The following is a 10681-nucleotide window of genomic DNA, read 5'->3' as shown; positions in this document are numbered from 1 at the left end:
AGATCTCTCACCAAAGAAAATGCTTATAGTCAATCCTGTAATAAACTAACTCAAGATTTATTAACTAATAAAATGAAAAATGAAATGAGAGCGTTATTACAAGTCAGATGATGTGAATACTGCCTGCAGAAAGAGAAATCCCCAGGAGGTACAGAGTCAGTGTAATAGCTCTGTGGCAACCCCCAGCGCAGGGGGCATAAAGAGAATGTGTCTACATTCTGCCTGTTTCCAATTGCCAGAACTGTCCCTTGGGGTCAAGGTGGCACCTAGCTGTTCCCAGATCAAGGGAAGTGCAAAGAGGATATAAAGCCAGCTTTACCATGCTGCTTCTTCCCCTGCTTTGCGTTCTGCACTGAGCAGTGCTAGGGTGGACCAGGGAATCAGGCTCAATGTCCCCAGAGAAACAGCACAATTTCTTATTGCTGAAAGATGTCCTCCATGACATCAGCCTTCCTACAGTTGCCACCACCACCAGAGTGGATTCACAGGTAACACTGGATGAAATTCTACTCTTAGTTAAACTTAGGCAACTCCACTGAAGTCAATACTCTCCATCATTGCTTGATCGCCATCAGTGCTCTCTTAAGCTAATGGGGATGTACAGTTGAAATCGAGAGCAGAATTTGGCCCAGTGTCTTAAAGTCTTTCTTGTTAATTATCAACAAATATTCCTCTCAGTTACATCAATGCAACTCCCCATTGGCCTTATAACATTAATAAACATTAGCAATCCCTCGTATTTAACCATTACTTTGGTTCTGAGTATATATTTTAGTTGACAATATTATTAAAGATCCAGTCTGAACTATGTTTTTAATCTTTTTGAAAGTCTAACATGTCCCGAGGCCTGTATCCGATCAAGCTGCTCTTTTACAATTCTGGGTCAAATAATTCAAAACAAAGTGTTTAAAAGTCAGAAAGAATGAAAGCAAGAAAGCACAAATTCATTGGGCTCACAGTCAGGCCTTAGGTTAGTATCAGAAGAATATTCTTCTGCAACATGCAGGTCTGTTTATGGAGAGTCACAAAATTTAGTAACTCACCTACCCATGAGTCATTTTTAATGCAATACTGTCCATAGGATGAAATGCTAACTCAACTCATGGAAAGATATAGGATTAAAAACAGCTCTACAAACTAAACTTTGGTTTATCTATGTCAGCGTACTTCCCACGAGTATCAGTAATTACTGCTACTCTGACTTACATTTTCTGCATCAACTACAATTGTCTGTTGCACAGTACATAAGTTAACATTTTATGTTTTCAAAGCAAGAACAAAGAAGTTTGAAAGAATAAAGCCTACCTAGTCTGAGCACTGGAGTTAAAAAAAAAAAAAAAGTGCAATCATGGTACAAATCATTCCACAAACTACCAGTTTATCAAGTATCCTTTAAAGAATTTGCATCTTTCTATTTTGTTTTACACATAAAGTTTCAAGCTGATACTTTCATAGTGGGTGATCTACAAAGGTCTATACAAAGCGATCGAGTGTGCTGGCCGTATAGTATTTTTGGCCTCAGAGGGTTGGCATCCATAGGCCTTGATTCAGGAAATAGCTCTTTTCCTGAAAGCACTTCAGTACATGCTTAACTTTAAGCACATGCTGAAGGCCCATTGATGTCAAGGGTCTTATGTGCTTATCTTTAAGTATGGGCTTATGTGCTTTCCTGAACTGGGGCCATAGAGATTAATTTTGATGTAGATCAGAAAATCAGACGTACTCTTCTCCCATGTAAACTAGTTATTGGAATTATTATTATTTATGCAGGGTATATCCATACCACCAATGTAACCATAAATTCCTTTATTAAATCCAAAGGCCAAATGGTATTTATACTAATGCTCTAAACTTGCCTAAAAAATAAAAAATTGACTGCATCCAAACAGTAACAAAACATATGTAAGCATTTGATCAAGATACAAACAGGCTGAACCCAGGGGTGCTTAGACCCATATTGGTTGGCTCCAACTTGGTCAGGTGGGTATTAACAACGAACACTTTAACAGTTTACCTTTTTATACCCTGTAACAGAACAAGTGATGTCATGAATAACATGAAGGGGAAAAGAGTCCAGGAGAGCTGGTTATATTTTAAAGAATCCTCATTGAGGTTGCAGGAACAAATCATCTAATGATCTCACAAGCCAACTAATGATCAGACCTTAGCTAAGGTGAAGTTGAAGATGAAGCAGTTTCTTATATAGTCTTTTATTTCCTGCACCTGGTACCCAATTAACCTTGTTTTATTTCTATTACTTCAGCCCAAACCTTAAATAAGATAACACTGATATTTTGAAGGGTCACTACAAGTTTAAATACAACTCTTCTTTCTCATGAGCTTGTTCTTTATTGTCGCATGCTTTGGGCCTATTGCTCATGCTAATATCCCAACTCAATTTAAAACCATGGTTCATCCAAATCTAATGTGGGCCTGCGTTCCATGAAGTGGGCTGTAGCCCACAAAAGCTTATGCTCAAATAAATTTGTTAGTCTCAAAGGTGCCACAAGTCCTCCTGTTCTCTTTTCTCTAATATGTAGTTCTCAGAGTGTGATCCATGGCACATGTGCTAGTGGTCCACAGAGAGCTGGTTGGATACACTGGTCCTTATTCTCCTCTCACTTAGCCCAGTGTAAATCAGTAACTCTACTGATGTCAATAGAGTTGCATTGAAGTAAGCAGAGATTCAGGCCCAAAGTGCTGGCTCTTCCTCCTCTTTTTTAAGCTTCCTTTACAAGTGACCAGGCGCCCCACGGCCAAGGTGTAGATGCCTGTAAGAGCAGTTGGAACCAATGACCTAGCTTACTTGCCTTCAGCAGAGACTGCTGCTATTATGCAGGAGGACAAGAAACAGGAGCCACTCTCAAGGACTTGAATCACTATGGCAACGGTTCCCTCTAGCAGGAAATAAACGTTACAAGAGAGGGGACCCAGGTAGCTGGGAACCATGTGCAGGAGGATAGGAAGATTAGGCAGCTGGGCAGCAAGTCCAAAGGAAAAGAAGTATCAAGGATAGATTAGATGGTAAGGGAAAATATAATTAAGGCCAAAAAGACAGTGTATGAATAATATTTTTCAAAAAAGAGAAACTATTTATCACATTAAAGTCCAACAAAATACATTAATACTTTCCTGGTACAGTATTACTTCTCCATGTAAGCAACTCGTGAATGGGATGGTGCAACTGTGAATGGGATTATTATTGGACAGCTAGAAGGGAAGATGATCTACAAGACAATATCTGTATTAAGATGCAGTCCACGCAATTAAAGTCTGAGAGCCACTAATTAGTCAAGGCTGGATGGCAAACTTTTATTCCACAGCTGAGCAGGGCCACTCTTTCAGACTAAGGAATCAGGCAAGAAAAAGTCCAACAGAGAGGAGGAAGAATTCTTGCCAGCAAGTTAAAGAAGTATGGGCTGGATGAATGGACAATAAGGTGGATAGAAAGCTGGCTAGATTGTTGGGCTCAACGGGCAGTGATCAATAGCTCCATGTCTACTTGGCAGCCGGTATCAAGCGGAGTGCCCCAAGGGTCGGTCCTGGGGACGGTTTTGTTCAGTATCTTCATTAATGATCTGGAGGATGGCAGGGACTGCACCCTCAGCAAGTTTGCAGGTGACATGAAACTGGAGGAGTGGTAGATATGCTGGAGGGTAGGGATAGGATACAGAGGGACCTAGACGAATTAGAAGATTGGGCCAAAAGTAATCTGATGAGGTTCAACAAGGACAAGTGCAGATTCTTAGGACGGAAGAATCCCATGCACTGCTACAGACCAGAGACTGAGTGGCTAGGCAGCAGTTCTTCAGAAAAGGACCTACGGGTTACAGTGGATGAGAAGCTGGATATGAGTCAACAGTGTGCCCTTCTTGCCAAGAAGGCTAATGGCATTTGGGGCTGTGTAAGTAGGAGCATTGCCAGCAGATCCAGGGACGTGATCATTCCCCTCTATTGGGCATTGGTGAGGCCTCATCTGGAGTACTGTGTCCAGTTTTGGGCCCCACACTACAAGAAGGATGTGGAAAAAGAATCCAGCGGAGGGCAACAAAAATGATTTGGGGGCTGGAGCACATGACTTATGAGGAGAGGCTGAGGGAACTGGGATTGTTTAGTCTGCAGAAGAGAAGAATGAGGGAGGATTTGATAGCTACTTTCAATTACCTGAAAGGGGGTTCTAGAGAGGATGGATCTACACTGTTCTCAGTAGTACCAGATGATAGAACAAGGAGTAATGGTCTCAAGTTGCAGTGGGGGAGGTTTAGGTTGGATATTAGGAAAAATGTTTTCACTTGGAGGGTGGTGAAGCACTGAAATGGGTTACCTAGGGAGGTGGTGGAATCTCCTTCCTTGGAGGTTTTTAAGGTCAGGCTTGAGAAAGCCCTGGCTGGGATGATTTAGTTGGGGATTGGTCCTGCTTTGAGCAGGGGATTGGACTAGATGACCTCTTGAGATCCCTTCCAAGCCTGATATTCTATGATTCTATGACTCTAAGGGTAATTTCTTAAATGCAGACGAATTATCTTGATTTTTAAACATTCCCTGTAAAATCAGAAGTGATAATTCAAAAAGTCCACTTCAGACAGACCTGCTGCCTGATGCATACAATATTTAGACATTTCAAACATTGCTGTGCTTAACCTGAAAATATTAAAAGGGGAAGTAATCCAGCCTGTTTTCTGAAAAAAAAAGACCATCTGTGATTGTCCTATCATGTTTCCTTCTGCTCCTAAAATTCTTAGTGGTACTTTGCATTTTAAAATAAAGTATCATTGAAGCATATTTTCAGAAATCTGTACCCAATGAAGCATGTAAAATGTCATCAGGAAAAGTATTTCTGTATCTTATGGCAGGGAACCTAGCTGGGTCAATTGATTTCTACAGTCCTCGACAGGATTTCCTAAGAAAATGGGCCAGATTCATTAATACCTATAGAGGAGCCAAAAACATTTTTTGGACACTATCACAGGGTAGCTGGTCCCTGTGGATAGACTAAGCCCAGTGCCCCTGGACCAGAGCAGGTGAACCCAGTCCAGCTAACTAAAGAGGACTGGGCTACACCTGGGCCTATAAAGGGCTGCTAGTAGGCATCTGGAGAGAAGAAGGACGGAGACAGGCTGAGCAGTAGGGAGAGAAAGCCACACAGCAGTGGAGCTTGCTCCTGTGGTGGCTCCCTGGAGCAAGGGACCAGGGGAAGCAGCCCTGTGGCTGCTGGTCCTGCTCAGGGAAGGGAGCAGAGCTGACTGAGGCTAGGAAGCTGTCAAGAGCTGGAGTGCCAGTGGAGGCCCCTGGGGAGAGGGGGCCCTGAAGACTGTCACCAAAGATTGAGTGTAGACCATGTTCTGCTTGTTTGTTAACCTCTGCTAGGAAAATAAACCCCCTTGACTGAGACTGGGCATAACAGTGCATGCTTAGGAGCCAGTGAGAAGTGACAACCCTGGTGATGGACCAAAATATAAATTGTCGATAGGAATCAGATCTCTCACTTGTGGACATTTCTGACAGTCTAAAATCTATAGGGTCATTTATTCGCCTAGGCATGTGAGCCATCAGTTGTGGTGAATTGTTAACAACTAAAAGATAAGAAAACTCCAAAAGATTGAGCCATAAAATGTGGGAGGCATCTGAGAGTTTAAACATTGTAGGCTGGCATGCAATACAAATACAAGTGAGTAGGCCATACAGGAGAGATGAGACTTTCACTTAAATCTAACAGTATGATCAACTTAAATAAATATGGGCATCTGTCTCTGAAGTCTATGACTAATACTTAGGTATTATTGTAACCTTTTGGAAATAAGAATTTTTCTTTAAATGCATCAAGTTCTATTATATATTGCTATCATAAGTGGGACTGGTAGCATAGCCTATTATTAATGTTGCTGAAAATGTCTTATTATAAGACCCTTATAACTTTGCCAAACTTTGACTGTTTGGGCTGAAAATTTCCACACCAGGTGTCTGCCTCAGGCTGAATTTTTTTTTGGCAAAACTATAAAAAAACTGAAAACAGGGTCTTATAGTATCAAGTGTCAGGCAATTTTAACTATAGATGTATCTACCTGCCAGTAAGTGCTTGCTTACAGGTTGCTTTGTGAAGGGATGAAAGTTTAGTAGAGTATATTTTTTTAACCCAAGAACCTGAAATTTAAACAAGAGACTCAATTTATGGTATGTTAATAAAAATCAAGTTAAAGAAGTCTGGTTTCAGTGTTAAAACACAGATTTTTTTTAAAGAGGCAGGATAGAAACCCACATGGCAACAGGAATTCTCATCTGTACTGAAATGAGTTCACTACTATTAATGACTGCTGTTTTCAGGTCAACTCACAAAAAAGTTATTGAAGTTTAATGAGGACATATCCCCCTTTAATAAACCTGGCCCAGTAATTAATTTTTTAAAAATAAATGCATAAGATCCAGCCAACTATCTCTGATGAATTTTCCCCTTCATTTTCATAAGTTAGGGCTCAATCCTCCCATGAGTAACTTACTTAAGTAGTAAATGGGATACTCATGGAAGGATTAATTGCTTATGTTCGATATTTACTTAGTGGCAATCACCATTTTAGCTAAACATTGAGTAAGGAGTACTCACATGAGTAGCAGTATACAGGATCAGGTCCTTAGCATGGATCATTAGGGTTTTTTTTTTCCTTATAGCCTTCTGCATCTGGGCAAGACATCTCCTAGAATATCTGAGCAAGTCACAGGAGAAAGTTTTGTCTAGTTCCCAGGACACCTCCCTTTCCAGGATTTCTGTGCAAGGCTGATGCTTGTCACAAGTATGTGACAGCTACGGTCACAGAGACCCCCCTTGGGACTGTCACCTGATGTGCTGAATTTGCCTCTGAGCCCATTTTCCCTGTCAGCTTGGGACTCCAGAACCCTGCCTTGTTGAGCCAGACATGCTAGCCACCTGCAAACACAGACCCAGGTCTGGTCCAGGCCCACAAAGCCACAGACTTTAACCAAAAACTGCTCAGCAGGTCACCTATCTCCAAGCACCCAGACACCCAGTTCCCAATGGGATCCAAACCCCAAATAAATCTGTTTTACTCTGTATTAAACTTACACAGGGTAAACCCATAAATTGTTCACCCTCTATAACACTGATAGAGAAATATGCACAGCTGTTTGCTCCCCCAGGTATTAATCACTTACTCTGGGTTAATTAATAATCAAAAGTGATTTTATTAAGTATAAAAAGTTGGATTTAAGTGGTTCCAATAACAGACAGAACAAAGTAAGTTACCAAGCAAAATAAAACAAAACACACAAGTCTAGGCCTAATACATTAAGAAACTGAATACAGGTAAATCTCACCCTCAGAGATGTTCCAATAAGCTTTTTTCACATACTAGACTCCTTCCTAGTCTGGACCCAATCCTTTCCCCGGTACAATCCTTGTTAGTTCCAGCTTAGTTGGCAACCAGGGGATTTCTCATAACTGCCAGCCCCCTTTGTTCTATTCCACCCCCGTTTATATCTTTGGCACAAGGCAGGAATCCTTTGTCTCTCTCTGGGTTCCCATCCCTCCTTCTAAATGGAAAAGCACCAGGTTAAAGATGATTCCAGTTCATGTGACATGATCACGTGTCACTGTAAGACCTCCTTCTTCATTACCTAGTAGCTGGAAGACACGTACATAGGAAGGCTTGCAGGTAAACAAACCCATTCACAGTTCATTGATTCTGAAGCACCCTTAATGGCTTTCACTTAACATGTTTACATCAGTAATACAAGTTTACATCTTATTCTCCTAACTCCAGACATAGAAATAATACATGCAAACAAGTAGGATGAACACACTCAGTAGATCATAGGCTTTTTAATGATACCTTACAAGAGACCTTTTGCATGAAGCATATTCCAGTTACATTATATTCACACTCATTAGCATATTTCCATAAAACATATGGAGTGCAATGTCACAAAGTAGACTTCAAATGATGGAATATCCACCTTTGGTAAGGTGTGCCAATGGGTTAATTACAGTCAGTATTAAAAAAATCACACTTTATTTCTAGTCTGACTGTGTCTACTTCAGCTTCCAACCATTGGATCTTGTTACTCCTTTGTCTGCTTAGATTAAAGAGCACAGTGCTATCAGAAAACTTCTCCCATATAGGTACTTAGGCCCAAATCCTCAATGGTACTTAGATGCTTTATTCCCATTGAAACAAATGGGAGCCAGATGCTTAAATATCTTTGAAGATCTGGGCCTCATAGACCATGATCTTTGAAGATCTGGGCCTCATAGACCATAACCCTTAAGCTTCTCTTGGATAAACTAAATAGACTGACTTTTTTTAGTCTCTCAGGATAAGTCCACACTGTGGGTGGGAGTGAGCCTCGCAGCCTGGGTAGACAGACTTGTGCTACCAGGGCTTGAGCGAATGCACTAAAAATAGCGGCCTGGACATTTTGGCTCCAGTGGAGACTTGGGCCAGCCACCCAAGAGTCTGGAGAGCCTGAACTGACGCCGCAGTCACAACTGCCACACTGCTATTTTTAGTGCGTTAGCTCAAGCCCTATTAGCATGAGTCTGTCTACCCGCACTGTAAGGCAGGCTTTCCAGCCCTCAAGTCATTCTTGTAGCTCTTTTATGAACTCTTTCCGGTTTGTCAACATCCCTTTAAAACAGTGGACACCAGAACTGGACAGTATTCTGTAATGGTCTCACTGTCTTTTAAGAAATCATTCTAAATCTGCATGGGAGGCCTGGGATAAATCCAGTTGAACACACACAGATTACTGGGTGAAAGGTAAGATATGACTTACCAGAATTTGTGTTTATTTGGAACTCCATGAACCATAAACTAATGGCCTAAACAGTTGCCTTTCTGAAAGGCAACAAGCTTCTTTTATAATTTAATTTCAAAGGCCTGTTTCAAGTAATGAAGTTAACTGGCCTGACTAGCAAAACCAACAATGTAGTTCAGCTCTCTTTCTTCAGTCTTGGACTGCTGAAGAAAGAGTGCCCAGAGATCCACCTTTCATGATTTCCATTCCCAGGCAGGGCTGGCTCCAGGCACCAGCTTTCCAAACAAGTGCTTGGGGCGGCATTCAGAATGAGGCAGCAGTCCGTGTCCCGTGGTGGCAATTCGGCGGCAGCTTCGTTGCTCTTCCCGTGCGGCGGCTTTTGGGCGGCTGCTCTGCCTCTCTTCTGGGCACAGCGGCAATTCAGCGTCAAATTGGTAGAGCCAGCCCGTTCCCAGGTATCCACAAGAATTGGCTTGAATCTGAATTATAATCTGGATCCACTAAAATAATTTCAGCTTCTCTAGGAGAAGTAACTGGCTTCTTGGGTCTCTGCCTATGTCCTCTATATTTTGTATCCTAGCAGCACATGCCAGGATGATGGCTTAATATAGATTGGAAATCAAAGTAGGTACGTCTGGGGTTTTCACTCACTGAACATCCAAGGGCAGATTTGTTCTGTTATAGTGGGCTAACTTCACGAGTGGTGTAATGCCACTTAGAACCAAAGGTATAACACAAGAGATGAATTTGTCCCAGTATATTTACTGTATTATGCTAATAATTACACCACATATTTGTCATACTTTAGCAAATATACTCTGCTATTCACTACAGATGGCTATTCAGAATTTTGCAACACTGAAAAAAAAAGATTTTAGCAAAGACTGGAGTAGGGCAAACAGCAAAGACTGGAGTAGGGCATAGGTATTGATGTAAAGGCTGTATTATCTCATTAAGGAAATCAACAAACACTAATCCCTTTAAGAGCTCAGTTCTGGAGGGGGATATCATTAGACATGGTATATAATCAGAAATACAGTATAAAGAATGGACCATAGGGATTAGTCCTGCACTATTAGGGAGATGGACTAGGTGAACTGATGAATCATTCTAATTTCTATGATTCCATGTGAAATATGATCTTTTCTTCTCTTCTAAGTTAAATTAATTTTGGAAAGGCAATGTAATGACATTTGTTATAGAAGTATTGTGATTATTTCAATACTAATATTTCTGTGACCTAATCATCATTTTGGAGTCAGCGTTAGGGAACCCTGCCACTTCCCTGAGTTAGGCAAGAAATACAGTTCTTGTATAGTTGTTGCCATAAATGTTCAGTTCTGTTGAACAATACCCAAGGTGACAGCTTTTGAGGACATAAAAACATGTCTCTGGAAACAGTGCGACAGAGATGGTAATTTCCTGAAAAATGTTGGGGAGATCTGACTGTGTTAAGTTTATTTATCATTGTGGGCCAGGGATTGTTTCTATTTCCAAGAGGGAAGGTAACCACAGCATCTTCAGAAACTAAGAATAGTGGGGGGTGATTAGGCAAATTCACTCAGATTACAATCTCCAGAGAGGCATCACCTCCTGGGGAAGCTTAACTGTACTCATTCAAACTGGATTCTCCAGAGGCCAGCAGACAAAGAAAGGACTTTTGGATAAACAACCTGAGTGTAAACTGACTTAGGGCCTCCTTTCTTATCCAACAAATGGACAAGACCTTCTGTCTAAGGGGGCCCCAATCCACCGTGAAAAGGGTTGGAAGGATTTGGCCCAGTCCATGTGCTTGTTCTGAGCAAAAGCTGTTTTCAACTTGTGACCACAGCAAAACCCTTAAGGGGCCTGTTCCCTGGCCAGAGCCCCTTTTGGAGTTAGGGTAGTCTCTGGTAAGGTTATTAGCATTCATGAA

The sequence above is a fragment of the Natator depressus genome, chromosome 1 (genome assembly GCF_965152275.1).
Source record: "Natator depressus isolate rNatDep1 chromosome 1, rNatDep2.hap1, whole genome shotgun sequence".
NCBI lineage: Eukaryota > Metazoa > Chordata > Testudines > Cheloniidae > Natator > Natator depressus.
The sequence above is the reverse complement of the archived record's forward strand: the minus strand, read 5'-3'. Positions refer to the sequence as shown.